Source organism: Ascaphus truei, chromosome 6 (genome assembly GCF_040206685.1).
Source record: "Ascaphus truei isolate aAscTru1 chromosome 6, aAscTru1.hap1, whole genome shotgun sequence".
Taxonomy (NCBI): Eukaryota; Metazoa; Chordata; class Amphibia; order Anura; family Ascaphidae; genus Ascaphus; species Ascaphus truei.
The window spans coordinates 138,885,822-138,900,860 of record NC_134488.1 but is presented as its reverse complement, the minus strand read 5'-3'; the positions used below and the strand labels follow the sequence as shown (position 1 = coordinate 138,900,860).

At 53.7% G+C, this 15,039-nt stretch overlaps 1 protein-coding gene across 1 annotated transcript in view; it reads left to right on the top strand.

The window, feature by feature from the left end:
• Positions 1 to 10,479: 10,479 nt before the first annotated feature.
• The window catches only part of LOC142497982 (guanylate-binding protein 7-like), a 48,057-nt gene continuing 43,497 nt past the window's right edge, over positions 10,480 to 15,039 (top strand). The window contains exon 1 of the mRNA XM_075606479.1: positions 10,480 to 11,028. The gene's annotated coding sequence lies outside the window, so the exon portion shown is untranslated. The remainder of the gene's footprint in view (positions 11,029 to 15,039) is intronic.

The following is a 15,039-nucleotide window of genomic DNA, read 5'->3' as shown; positions in this document are numbered from 1 at the left end:
AAAGAAATTAAAATATAACTTATGGCATCCTCACCCCCCCAAAACCATTAACTGTTTTTTTTTTTCCTCCTTCACCAAACTGATCAAAGAAATTTTTACAGATAAAAGTAAAGCAAGTGGCCCGTCTAGGAAAAGATAACAAAAAGAGTCGGCTTTTATAAATGGGTGAATAAATTCAGAGAAGAAAAAACGTATTTTACCCTGCTACCCATAATACACTGTAATACACAGCATTGCTTTTCTTATAATAATACATATATTAAAATATTATACTTCAACACAGGCAGGGGTCGGTGTCATGGGAGAGGGGGTTTGGCCCGGTATTAAAGGGGTTACACCTCATTTGGCCACCCCCTGCTCTCACGTGGGAGGCAGGGGGTTAACTGGACTGTAGTCCAGTTATGTGTTTTTTACCCTGCTTCAACACCCAAATATGTATTCCCCTGTAAATATGTATTGTTCCCATTCCAGTGTCTGCACCAACACATACACTGGAATCTACTGTATGCGGTAGGGAAAGGGTTAATGTTAATTCTGTATTTATGGCCCTTTGTCCCTTTTCCTGCCTTTGCAGTCTCCATTTTGCAGCTTCTCCATAGGCCGCCATTGAAGCCCCATACAAGTCAATGGGAATTTCAGTGGTTGGGGCCTGATATCAGAGAAGACCTGCAGGTGGCGCCAGAGAGGAGGAGCGGCGGTTCCCCATTGAATGTCAATGGCGCAATGTGTTTCAATGGGGATTCCTCAATGTCGACCTCCGGAGACGAGCTGGCAGCCCGCCAGCCCGCAAAACCGCAAGAGCGGAAACCCTTTCAAAAAGAGCTTTGATCAATCCCCGGTCAAGTTCACGTGCAATTGGCATTGGAAACTTAGGTTCTAGGGCACCCCGGAATAAAGTTCTTTTTGCCCCTAGATCCTAGGAACCCGCTCACTCGATCCCAACAGGGTCCGACGGTCAACGACCCCGGGAAAGGGTCGCGCCAGACCGAAGGGTCGTACCATTGACTCCAATGATAACGGAGGCCCCATTGAATCCTATGACGGCGCCGGCCCATGCATTTCCTATGGCGGCGCCGGCCATTGATTCCAATGGGGGAAAGCCGCGTGTTTAAACTGCTAAGTTAAAAGATGGTAAAACTGTAGCTCCGGAACTCCGGTTCTTCGGAAACTTGAGAGCCAGGATTTGGCCAGCAGATAGTCATAGCGTCGGCTTGATTGCATGTCAAATCCTGACCCTCTCTGATCAGCAGAACGGAGTCGGGGTAGTTGTTGAATTGTGTGATTCTGCCATTGACTTCAATGGCGGGGAAATGTATCTTGGTTAAAAAGGCATTTAAACCCATTTTCTGTAACTCCGGTTCGGTGGGTCCTAGCGAGCTGAAACTTGGCCACAATGGAGAGTACCCTCCGGCATTAGGGTCGGGCAAGTTGTGGTCCGCTCGGCCCAACCGAACGGATTATTTTGATATAACCATGATTGTCAGAAATATTGTATTTTGTGTCTGGCATAAAAGCCCAGGAGAAGAGATGGGCTCTGTAATATGCTAAAGGGTCAGGGTGCGACAAGTGGTCTACAATGGGCCCTTAGTCAAAGGCTCTCCCCCACCCTGTATGTGAATGCCAGGGTGGAGGAGAACAATCCCTGAGTACTTATGCAAAGTATTGTGTGTCACATCTTTAACAAAGGCTATGATGGGCCAGTGATCAGTCCAGCAGACTCAAAGAAGCCTTTGATTTAGTGTGTTGAAATCCCATGTTAAGGTATAGGACTCAAACCCTATATAAATGAGGGTCAGCCCTATGTCCATTGTTCTTCGTTGTGACTTCGTTTTGTATCCTGAATGAATTGCTAGTCCCGTTCCTGACTGCTTCATTTCCCAACCCCTAAGTAAGTGTTCATATCTTGTGCGTTAATTGTATAATTCCGTGTCTTCTCCTTCTTTAAGGAATAAACTTTCTTTATTATATCTTAGTCGCATTCAGTTCAACCCAGTGAAGTATTTTTTTGTGTGTATATTATGACCCTGTCCGACGCTACCGTCACAGTCAGCAACGGGGGAATACAGAGCTGCAAACAAACAGGAACAGGACTAATACACGTGAGCAGGACTAGTATACAAGCACAGGAACAGTCTTGGAAACCATGCTCGGGCCGGTACTGGAATTAGATGTCTGCTATTTAATGCCCTGGAACAGGTGCAGCAAATTACAGGCATACCCCGCATTAAAGTACGCAATGGGACCGGAGCATGTAAAGTGAAAATGTACTTAAAGTGAAGCACTACCTTTTTCCCACTTATCGATGCATGTACTGCACTGCAATCCTCATATACGTGCATAACTGATGTAAATAACGCATTTGTAACAGGCTCTATAGTCTCCCCGCTTGTGCACAGCTTCGGTGCAGGTAGGGAGCCGGTATTGCTGTTCAGGACGTGCTGACAGGCGCATGCGTGAGCTGCCGTTTGACTATTGGGCGATATGTACTTACTCGCGAGTGTACTTAAAGTGAGTGTCCTTAAAGCGGGGTATGCCTGTACTAACTCCAGGAAGAGGTTTGCAAGGAACTAAAGGTGGCTGCAACGGCCACATAAGGGCAAGTTCCTGGGAAACCGAGTGACTAAGAGTCGAAGGAGTCAGGATCGTGAGGCCTACCTGTAAGACCGGGACCTAGTACCAGCTACATCTCACTGTGAAAGGTTGAGTCCCAGCCTTTTTATTAAAAAGAAGCAGCAGCACCAGACCCTGGGAAGAATGAAAGAGACTTTTGCTGTTCTCTGAACCTTCTTTTTATTAGGTATTCCACATTCAGGTGTACAACAACCAGTTCCCCCAGCGTTATGTCTCCAGCCACAGAGTAGCCAGCAATATCTGCATAAGGCTAAGGCCTCGTTCAGGGTGCCAGAGGCAGGAGTTGGAGGGCGGGGGCGTTCGCAAGGGCGGGCGGCAGTCTGCTGGGCGATGTTTGTTCATCCTCCCCAGCAAACTTTTTCAGGAGTGGAGGGGGCGGGGCTAAAGACCTGAGGTTAGGGATCCAAGTTGCAGTCTTGAAATCATTCTCAAGAATGATTTCATTGGCTGCCGAGGTCCCAGTGACGCTGCTGCAGCTTCAAAAAACGACTTGGGTTGTTTATTGAAACTGTAGCCAGCGTCAACTCTGTACTTCGGAGACAGGGTAGCTGCTACCCTGACAACCAGAATTCAATTTGAATACATTGTGTCCCACGGCAGCTCGCACGTAAGCACGCCCTCCCTCCGTAGCCAGCACCCTGAACGAGGCCTAAGGCCCCGCTCCCTCAGTCAGCGCGCCCGCACTGCAGACAGGCGGCGCGCTGACAGGCACAGACCGTGATATGCGTCTGTAGGGAGCCGGAACGGGAGGGGGGAGGGACCCGCTACCACCCCCCTCCCTCCACGGGCTCGGGCTCGGTCTCCCGGGCTGCAAGAGGGAGCTGCTGGAAGGTAAGCAGCTCCCGCTCCCTCTCCCTTCCCCCACAAATGCCCTCCTCATACACGCTGATACACACATACACACACCACCGCCTACCTTGTGTAGCAAGCTACCTGACAGCTCCCGCCGCTAATAGGCTCATCAGCGCACCACGTGACGCGTCACCGCTCGGGATCACAGTTTTTTTGCATCCCCTGGTGGCTGACGCGTCACAGCACGTTGTGAGCCGTGCAGCGAGGGGGGACTGGGCCCGGCTCGGGAGGATTCCCCTGCTGGTGGGGAACACTCGCACGGCCGCCCGGCACGGCGGGTCCCAACCCTTAGAAAGTTTGCATCCTTTCACTGAAGTTCCACAGATATCCTCATATCACATAGCAGCAACAAGGAGTGCAGAAGGGGACAACCTCATATCACGTAGCAGCAACAAGGAGTGCAGAAGGGGACAACTCATATCACATAGCAGCAACAAGGAGTGCAGAAGGGGACAACCTCATATCACATAGCAGCAACAAGGAGTGCAGAAGGGGACAACCTCATATCACAAAACAGCAACAAGGAGTGCAAAAGGGGACAACCTCATATCACATAGCAGCAACAAGGAGTGCAGAAGGGGACAACCTCATATCACACAGCAGCAACAAGGAGTGCAGAAAAAGAGACCCCAGGGAAAGAAACTCCCTCCCTTTTATTACTGGTTTATTAGGACAAAACCAAATAAAGTAAACCACACAGGGGAGTTGTCCCCCAAAACTTACACAATTAGCAAACATAATACACTTCACACAACATACAATTTTCTATAGCAAGCCCCAAAAAACAGTCCCTTTCACAAACATGCCATGCATGTCTTTACTCTGCAAAATAAATGACATTCAGTATCACTTACTTTAATCCCCCCCCCCCCCCCCCATACCATGGTATTATCTACCCTGGACGGTATGCAGGAAGGAAACGCCCTTTTCCTTTTTAAACAGAGACTGCCCAGGGCAGTTTGGACATTGCTTCACAGGAGTTTACAGTATTTGCATTTGTCACTAACTCTATATTGTTTTTTGTTAGTAACACTTTATTGTTCACATAGCAACATTAGTGCTTTTTGATTGCACTAATTTATCACCTTTATCAGAGATTGCTGGGAATCTGTGTTTACTCACAGTATAGTGCCCTGACCAAACCCCTGACTGACTTGACTCAGAAACGACTCTCGGTTCTGGTAACCTGGTCTCCTGCCTGTGAGGAAACATTCCAGGCACTGAAGACAGCACTGGCTAGTGCTCCCATTCTGGCAACACCGGATTACACCAAGCACTTCCTTGCGCAGACCGATGCCTCCAACTACGGTATCAGTGCTGTACTCAGCCAGGTGGGTGAGGAGGGGGGTGACCACCCCATTGTCTATCTGAGCAGGACGCTGCTGCCCAGAGAAGTTGCTTATGCCACTATTGAGAAAGAATGAATGGCCAGTGTATGGGCACTCGAGAAACTGCTGCTCTATTTGTATGCCAGGTCATTCACAGTGATAACTGGTCACAATCCCCTCAGTTGGTTACAGAAGGTGTCGTGGGAGAATGGCAAGTTACTTCGCTGGAGCCTTGACCTGAAGGAATTTGACTTTACCATAGAACACAAGAACGGTAGTGAGCATGGTAATGCCGATGGACTCTCTCGACAGGAAATCCAACGCGACCCAAAAGCTTCAAGGCCATCCAGGCTTGTGGAGCCACTTGATGAGGTGACTGCCACAGAGCCTTCATATTGAGGGGGGAGGTGTGACGGTAGGGGGTAACCAGACTCTCAAATAAAGGTTAAGCCCATTTTGGTTACCCCTGATCCGTGTATAAGGGTCCAAGAGAGTTAGCTTTTGGGTTCAGTAACAATGTACCATTCTGTTATTCTGTATGTAATAAAAGTATTTATTTTTTTCCCCTTTCTGGGCATGCCAGGGATTGCAACGATTTGAGTTTCAAGGTTTTTTTTGCGAAGGAACCGTTGACAGAATGTGCCTAGGAGGTTGGGGTCCGGAGTTGTCAGTTCCCCTATAAATGTGCCTGGGAGTCATGCCTGATTCTCGGATACATGTAGGCACATTGTCCCGGCAATATCTCCCCTTGAAAACGTAAGAGCAACTCACCACTAGGGTACCCTGCTTCAGCACAGCCCAGAAAGGAGACTGGGACACAGGGATAAACATGTGTAGCCCCCTGTAAACAGCACAGGCTATACCTATCTTCCTTCTACTGCAATAAGCCCTATTAAGATCAGGCGCCAGTAATCATCATGGGTTTTCCCCTTTCATAGCCCTAACCTGAGTGGTAGAGTAGACGCAGGCCTGGACTTTGCTGCAGGCATGAGCAAGAGGGGAGGTTCTGCTGACACCATGAGGGGAGGGGCTAGCTCTATATTTAGCAGTCGACTCCGCAGGGCGGGGGCGCGTTCGTCCTTCTTCTGGGTTTCCCGTTCAAGAGAGTAGTTAGGAAGAGTTCGAGTGACCCGTGATAGCGAGAGTCTAGAGTGCGGTTATAATGCCGTGAGCCACGAATCCTGCGGAACGGTCCGAGGAGTATCTGGAGGCTGCGGGCTCCCCGGCGCCGAGTGCCGGAGAGAGAGAGAGGAACTGAATCGATCAGCGTCTATAGGTTGAGCTGATAATATCATAGACTGGTGGACCAATGCCCTCACCCCGCTGCCAGGGGTGATGGGGGCAGAATCCAAGACCCACCTCGAGGCCAACCTCGGGGGTGGGCCACGGGGTATTGGAGCCCTAGCTCAGACCATCCTGCCATAAGAGTGACTTGGAGGGAAGGAGAGGAGGAAGTACTTGGGGCGGAGGTGAGCTGTGTGTAACCCGTCCAGGCGATGGTGTTGCGGCTGCTAAAGCCTTATCGTTGGGATATTGTTGCTCTGTCAAATAAAGAGACTATTCTTCCTCCATAAAGACTGTGTGTGACTTGGAGAGTATAACCCTGCACCATTAAGAGATCATAGAGGCTACCACCCCAGAAGCCCGGTGCTGGCTCCCCCACAACACCGCGGGAAGCTCAGGCCCTCCTGTTCCTAACAGGTACGCACCACACAGCATGTAATCTGCCCTCATGCACCCTAGACACCACCGTAAAGTCTGGGGGAGGGGGGGAAGCAGGGTTACACATGTATTCCTGTAGCTGAGGGAATCCCTAGGTTAAGGAGGGTACCCCAGCTAGTGCCAAGGTGACCCACAACCAGTATAGGGTTTGTGGGTGCCCCAACCGTATGTAAGGCTGAGGGGGGACTCTTAACGTCCTTAAAGAGTCTTAGAAAAGTGTGTGGGGAAAAATGCAGATATAAATAAACCTACAACATTTTTCCTGTTCTGTCCACTATTCCCCAAGACACAGAAATATAGTAAAAGATACTTTATTAAAATGTAATGTGCTTTTTACATTCGGAACCAATGTCCAAACAGGCTCAGATTGGAGTTCTCCGGTATTAAGAGCGTGGGCGGGCTTTTCAAAGTTTCTTCTGTGCGAATAGCAGAGCAACCGGCTTCAATTTCAAGCCTGAAAAGTCTGTCCGCCAGAGACTAAGTCCCGACTTTTGCGCCCAAGTTATCAGAAACGATCGAAGTGAACGCAGCTGGGATTTTATGCCGATTTGAGTTCCAGAGGATTTGGAGTAACTCACAGTCAGGAGGGACCAAGTTCTCAGAAGAGAACGTACCGGTGGTGTATGGAACGTTATGCCGATTTGAGTTCCAAGAGAATACGGACTAAGGCCCGGTCAGGGTAAAACTCGCCCAAAGAGTTCCCTGCACCTAGGAAAGTCTAGTTTTCGACCCCAGTCACAAAGTAAGGGCCTCATGCTATGAGCAGCGATAAGCCACTTATCGCCAGCTTTACAAACTCGCGGTATTCTAGCAGCCCCAACCAACATATCAAGGCGGATCGCCGCTCTATTTGAACGCCGGCGTATCCCCACAGCCCTGCAGATAGGGACTGGGGGAGTGAGTTATCCCTTACACAGGGACAGGTGGGTAAGGGGCGTATCCTCCCAGCCCTGCAGATAGAGACTGGGAGAGTGAGTTATCCCCTTACACAGGGATAGGTGGATAAGGGGCGTATCCTCCCAGCCCTGCAGATAGGGACTGGGAGAGTGAGTTAACCCTTACACAGGGATAGGTGGGTAAGGGGCGTATCTTCCCAGCCCTGCAGATAGGGACTGGGAGAGTGAGTTATCCCTTACACAGGGATAGGAGGGTAAGAGGCGTATCCCCCCAGCCCTGCAGATAGGGACTAGGGAAGTGAGTTACCCCTTACACAGGGATAGGTGGGTATGGGGTGTATCCTCCCAGCCCTGCAGATAGGGACTGGGGAGAGTGAGTTATCCCCTTACACAGGGATAGGTGGGTAAAGGGCGTATCCTCCCAGCCCTGCAGATAGGGACTGGGAGAGTGAGTTATCCCTTACACAGGGATAGGTGGGTAAGAGGCGTATCCTCCCAGCCCTGCAGATAAGGACTGGGAGAGTGAGTTATCCTATTACACAGGGATAGGTGGGTAAGAGGCATATCCTCCCAGCCCTGCAGATAGGGACTGGGGAAGTGAGTTAGCCCTTACACAGGGATAAGTGGGTAAGGGGTGTATCCTCCCAGCCCTGCAGATAGGGACTGGGGAGTGAGTTAGCCCTTACACAGGGATATGTGGGTGAGGGGCTTTTCCTTCCAACCCTGCAGATAGGGACTGGGAGAGTGAGTTATCCCTTACACAGGGATAGGTGGGTAAGGGGCGTATCCTCCCAGCCCTGCAGATAGGAATGGGAGAGTGAGTTATCCCCTTACACAGGGATAGGTGGGTAAGGGGCGTATCCTCCCAGCCCTGCAGATAGGGACAGGGAGAGTGAGTTACCCCTTACACAGGGATAGGTGGGAAAGGGGCGTATCCTCCCAGCCCTGCAGATAGGGACTGGGGGAGTGAGTTATCCCTTACACAGGGATAGGTGGGTAAGGGGCGTATCCTCCCAGCCCTGCAGATAGGGACAGGGAGAGTGAGTAACCCCTTACACAGGGATAGGTGGGTAAGGGGCGTATCCTCCCAGCCCTGCAGATAGGGACTAGGGGAGTGAGTTATCCCTTACACAGGGATAGGTGGGTAAGGGACATATCCTCCCAGCCCTGCAGATAGGGACGGGAGAGTGAGTTATCCCTTACACAGGGATAGGTGGGTAAGGGGCGTATCCCCCCAGCCCTGCAGATAGGGACTGAGGGAGTGAGTTATCCCTTACACAGGGATAGGTGGGTAAGGGGCGTATCCTCCCAGCCCTGCAGATAGGGACTGGGGGAGTGAGTTATCCCTTACACAGGGATAGGTGGGTAAGGGGCGTATCCTCCCAGCCCTGCAGATAGGGACAGGGAGAGTGAGTTACCCCTTACACAGGGATAGGTGGGTAAGGGGCGTATCCTCCCAGCCCTGCAGATAGGGACTGGGGGAGTGAGTTATCCCTTACACAGGGATAGGTGGGTAAGGGACATATCCTCCCAGCCCTGCAGATAGGGACTGGGGAGAGTGAGTTATCCCTTACACAGGGATAGGTGGGTAAGGCGCGTATCCCCCCAGCCCTGCAGATAGGGACTGGGGGAGTGAGTTATCCCTTACACAGGGATAGGTGGGTAAGGGGCGTATCCTCCCAGCCCTGCAGACAGGAACAGGGAGAGTGAGTTACCCCTTACACAGGGATAGGTGGGTAAGGGGCGTATCCTCCCAGCCCTGCAGATAGGGACTGGGGGAAGTGAGTTATCCCCTTACACAGGGATAGGTGGGTAAGGGGCGTATCCTCCCAGCCCTGCAGATAGGGACTGGGAGAGCGAGTTATCCCTTACACAGGGATAGGTGGGTAAGGGGCGTATCCTCCCAGCCCTGCAGATAGGGACTGGGAGAGTGAGTTATCCCTTACACAGGGATAGGTGGGTAAGGGACATATCCTCCCAGCCCTGCAGATAGGGACTGGGAGAGCGAGTTATCCCTTACACAGGGATAGGTGGGTAAGGGGCGTATCCTCCCAGCCCTGCAGATAGGGACTGGGAGAGTGAGTTATCCCTTACACAGGGATAGGTGGGTAAGGGGCGTATCCTCCCAGCCCTGCAGATAGGGACTGGGAGAGCGAGTTATCCCTTACACAGGGATAGGTGGGTAAGGGGCGTATCCTCCCAGCCCTGCAGATAGGGACTGGGAGAGTGAGTTACCCCTTACACAGGGATAGGCTGTTTCTTTATTTTTGTATGCTGTGCATTGTTTAAAACGAGAGGTAACTCCCAATGTATTACTTCCTGGTAAAACATTTTATAAATAAATACCCCCTACCTCAAACACACACACACACACACACATCCCCTAATACCCGCTCCCTCAAACACACACACACACATCCCCCTCCTAATACCCGCTCCCTCACACACACACACACACACACACACATCCCCTCCTAATACCCGCTCCCTCAAACACACACACACACACATCCCCTCCTAATACCCGCTCCCTCAAACACACACACACACACATCCCCTCCTAATACCCGCTCCCTCAAACACACACACACATCCCCCTCCTAATACCCGCTCCCTCACACACACACACACACACATCCCCACCTAATACCCGCTCCCTCAAACACACACACACACACATCCCCTCCTAATACCCGCTCCCTCAAACACACACACACACACATCCCCCTCCTAATACCCACTCCCTCACACACACACACACACACATCCCCCTCCTAATACCCGCTCCCCCCCCCCCACACACACACACACATCCCCCTCCTAATACCCGCTCACACACACACACACACACACACACACACACACACATTCCCTTCCTAATACCCGCTCCCTCAAACAAACACACACACACACACATTCCCCTCCTAGTACCCACTTCCCTGAAACACACACACACACACATACCCGCTCCCTCAAACACACACACACACACACACACACACACATACACACACACACACACACACACACGCACGCACGCACACACACACACACACACACACATTCCTTTCCTTTCTGACACGCGGCTAAAAATAAAATACTTTCACTTTCATTATTTAAAAACCCTGATACTAGAATAGGAGCAGAAAGACAGCGAAGAGAAGAGACAGCGCAGAGAAGAGACAGCTCAGAGAAGAGACAGCGCCGAGAAGAGACATCGCCGAGAAGAGAGACAGCGCAGAGAAGAGAGACAGCGCAGAGAAGAGACAGCGCCAGCGCAGAGTTGAGAGACAGCGCAGAGAAGAGAGACAGCGCAGAGAAGAGAGACAGCGCAGAGTTGAGAGACAGCGCAGAGAAGAGACAGCGCAGAGAAGAGAGACAGCGTCGAGAAGAGAGACAGCGCCGAGAAGAGACAGCACCGAGAAGAGACAGCGCAGAGAGAGCGCAGAGAAGAGAGCGCAGAGACAGTGTAGAGAGAGCGCAGAGAAGAGACAGCGCAGAGAAGAGACAGCGCAGAGACAGTGTAGAGAGAGAGCGCAGAGACAGTGTAGAGAGAGAGCGCAGAAGTCCTGCAGAGCGAGAGGTTTCCTTCTAAACAGGTGAGTGAGAAATTTCTGCAACAAAATCTGTTTGTTTTTTCTTTGAGAAAATGCGGAAGTAATGATCAGAACGAGTGAGAAATACAGAGTATACTGGGGAGCAAGGGAGAGGCTATAGCAAAGGAGGTACATCTCCCCCGCACATCTCCCCCCGCTAGCTGGCACATCTCCCCCCGCACATCTCCCCCCGCACATCTCCCCCCGCACATCTCCCCCCGCACATCTCCCCCCCGCACATCTCCCCCTGCTAGCTGGCACATCTCCCCCAGCACATCTCCCCCCCGCACATCTCCCCCTGCTAGCTGGCACATCTCCCCCCGCACATCTCCCCCCCGCACATCTCCCCCTGCTAGCTGGCACATCTCCCCCCGCACATCTCCCCCCGCACATCTCCCCCCGCACATCTCCCCCCGCACATCTCCCCCCACACATCTCCCCCCGCACATCTCCCCCCCGCACATCTCCCCCGCACATCTCCCCCCGCACATCTCCCCCCGCACATCTCCCCCCGCACATCTCCCCCGCACATCTCCCCCGCACATCTCCCCCCGCACATCTCCCCCCGCACATCTCCCCCGCACATCTCCCCCCGCACATCTCTCCCCGCACATCTCCCCCCGCACATCTCCCCCCGCTATCTGGCACATCTCCCCCCGCTAGCTGGCACATCTCCCCCCGCACATCTCCCCCCCGCACATCTCCCCCCGCACATCTCCCCCCCCCGCACATCTCCCCCCGCTAGCTGGCACATCTCCCCCCGCACATCTCCCCCCCACACATCTTCCCCTGCTAGCTGGCACATCTCCCCCCGCACATCTCTCCCCGCTAGCTGGCACATCTCCCCCCGCTGCTGGCACATCTCCCCCCGCTGCTGGCACATCTCCCCCCGCTGCTGGCACATCTCTCCCCGCTAGCTGGCACATCTCCCCCCGCTAGCTGGCACATCTCCCCCCGCTAGCTGGCACATCTCCCCCCGCTAGCTGGCACATCTCCCCCCGCTAGCTGGCACATCTCCCCCCGCTAGCTGGCAAATCTCCCCCCGCTGCTGGCACATCTCCCCCTGCTGCTGGCACATCTCCCCCCGCTGCTGGCACATCTCCCCCCGCTAGCTGGCACATCTCCCCCCGCTGCTGGCACATCTCTCCCCGCTAGCTGGCACATCTCCCCCCGCTGCTGGCACATCTCCCCCCGCTGCTGGCACATCTCCCCCTGCTGCTGGCACATCTCCCCCCGCTGCTGGCACATCTCCCCCCGCTAGCTGGCACATCTCCCCCCGCTGCTGGCACATCTCCCCCCGCTAGCTGGCACATCTCCCCCCGCTAGCTGGCACATCTCCCCCCGCTGCTGGCACATCTCCCCCCGCTGCTGGCACATCTCCCCCTGCTGCTGGCACATCTCCCCCCGCTGCTGGCACATCTCCCCCCGCTGCTGGCACATCTCCCACCATGCCCCCTGCTGGCACATCTCCCCCCGCACATCTCCCCCCGCAAGCTGGCACATCTCCCCCCGCTAGCTGGCACATCTCCCCCCGCTAGCTGGCACATCTCCCCCCGCTAGCTGGCACATCTCCCCCCGCTGCAGGCACATCTCCCCCCGCTGCTGGCACATCTCCCCCTGCTGCTGGCACATCTCCCCCCGCTGCTGGCACATCTCCCCCCGCTGCTGGCACATCTCCCACCATGCCCCCTGCTGGCACATCTCCCCCCGCACATCTCCCCCCGCAAGCTGGCACATCTCCCCCGCTGCTGGCACATCTCCCACCTTGCCCCCTGCTGGCACATCTCCCACCTTGCCCCCTGCTGGCACATCTCCCCCCGCTGCTGGCACATCTCCCCCCGCTAGCTGGCACATCTCCCCCCACTAGCTGGCACATCTCCCCCCGCTGCTGGCACATCTCCCCCCGCTGCTGGCACATCTCCCCCTGCTAGCTGGCACATCTCCCCCCGCACATCTCCCCCCGCTGCTGGCACATCTCCCCCCGCTAGCTGGCACATCTCCCCCCGCTGCTGGCACATCTCCCCCCGCTAGCTGGCACATCTCCCCCCGCTAGCTGGCACATCTCCCCCCGCTAGCTGGCACATCTCCCCCCGCTGCTGGCACATCTTCCCCCGCTGCTGGCACATCTCCCCCCGCTGCTGGCACATCTCCCCCCGCTAGCTGGCACATCTCCCCCCGCTGCTGGCACATCTCCCCCCGCTAGCTGGCACATCTCCCCCCGCTAGCTGGCACATCTCCCCCCGCTGCTGGCACATCTCCCCCCGCTGCTGGCACATCTCCCCCCGCTAGCTGGCACATCTCCCACCTTGCCCCCTGCTGGCACATCTCCCCCCGCACATCTCACATCACACACACACACAGACACAAAAACACACACACAGCCCCGATCCAGGCAAGGACACGCCCCCCCTGTACCTGCACCACACTGTGATGTGTTACCCCCCTGTACCTGCACCACACTGTGATGTCCCCCCCTGTACCTGCACAACACTGATTCCCTCCCCCTGTACCTGTACCTGCACCAAACTGTGATGTGTGTCCCCCAGTACCTGCACCACATTGTGATGTGTGTCCCCCTGTACCTGCAGCACACTGATGTCCCCCCCTTTACCTGCAGCACACTGATGTCCCCCCCTGTACCTGCAGAACACTGTGATGTCCCCCCCTGTACCTGCAGAACACTGTGATGTCCCCCCTGTACCTGCTGACACTGATGTCCCCCCCTGTACCACACTGTGATGTCCCCATGTACCTGCATCACACTGTGATGTCCCCCCCCACCTGTACCTCCCCACTCTGCTGTGCGCCGGTCACAGGTCTCCCGCGTGGCTCCTGCCCATCACACCCGGCCCCGCCGCAGTTGACGTCAAGCGACGTAAAAACCCCGCTCTGCCGACGTCATAAAACCTGTCTCCGTCACACCGGCCCTGGCTCCTCCCCACTGAGCTGCTGCTGTGGCGCTCCTCCTCCCGCACCGACAGCGCGTCACAGGAGCGCCAACCCCGTCATCCCCGTTGGTACATGTCCTCCCCCCCCCCCCTGCCGGCACATGTCCCCCCCCTCTCCCCCCTGCCAGCACATGTCCCCCCCCTCTCCCCCCTGCCAGCACATGTCCCCCCCCACCCCTCTCCCCCTTCCAGCACATGTCCCCCCCCCCTCTCCCCCCCTGCCAGCACATGTTTTTTTATTGCCTTTTTTACCCACCATAACTTAAAATGTGATATGGTAAACCTACCCAACCAAGAAATATTTCAAGGCAAGTATAAACCAATCTCACACTGATGATACCCATCAAGGTTGAAACATGTCTATGAGTGGTTTGTACTTGCGTTGCTAGTCCCATGCTTTGCTTAAAAGCTGTGTGAACGGCGATACATCAGCTTAAATGGGCTCCATGTGAATGGATATTCCAGGCAAAAGGTGGCACATTATGTGCTCATTTGCATGTCATTTCCCAGAATCCCTTGCTGCAGTGGGAGCACTGTGTGCTAGGTGATAATGGTTGAAATGCAGGGGTGCAGACCTGTCTAAGACATGTGAATGTGCTCTATGTGTGTATATAAAATATATATCTATGTATGTACAGGGCCTTTCAACATGTGACAAGCAAGGTAATGTTCTGTGAGAAACACATTAACTTAAAGCAATACATTGGTATAGTAACACTGTGAGATATACATAAACATCAACCGACACATTGGTATAGTAACACTGTGAGATATACATAAACGTCAACCGATACATTGGTATAGTAACACTGTGAGATATACATAAACGTCAACCGACACATTGGTATAGTAACACTGTGAGATATACATAAACGTCAACCGATACTTTGGTATAGTAACACTGTGAGATATACATAAACGTCAACCGACACATTGGTATAGTAACACTGTGAGATATACATAAACGTCAACCGACACATTGGTATAGTAACACTGTGAGATATACATAAACGTCAACCGACACATTGGTATAGTAACACTGTGAGATATACATAAACGTCAACCG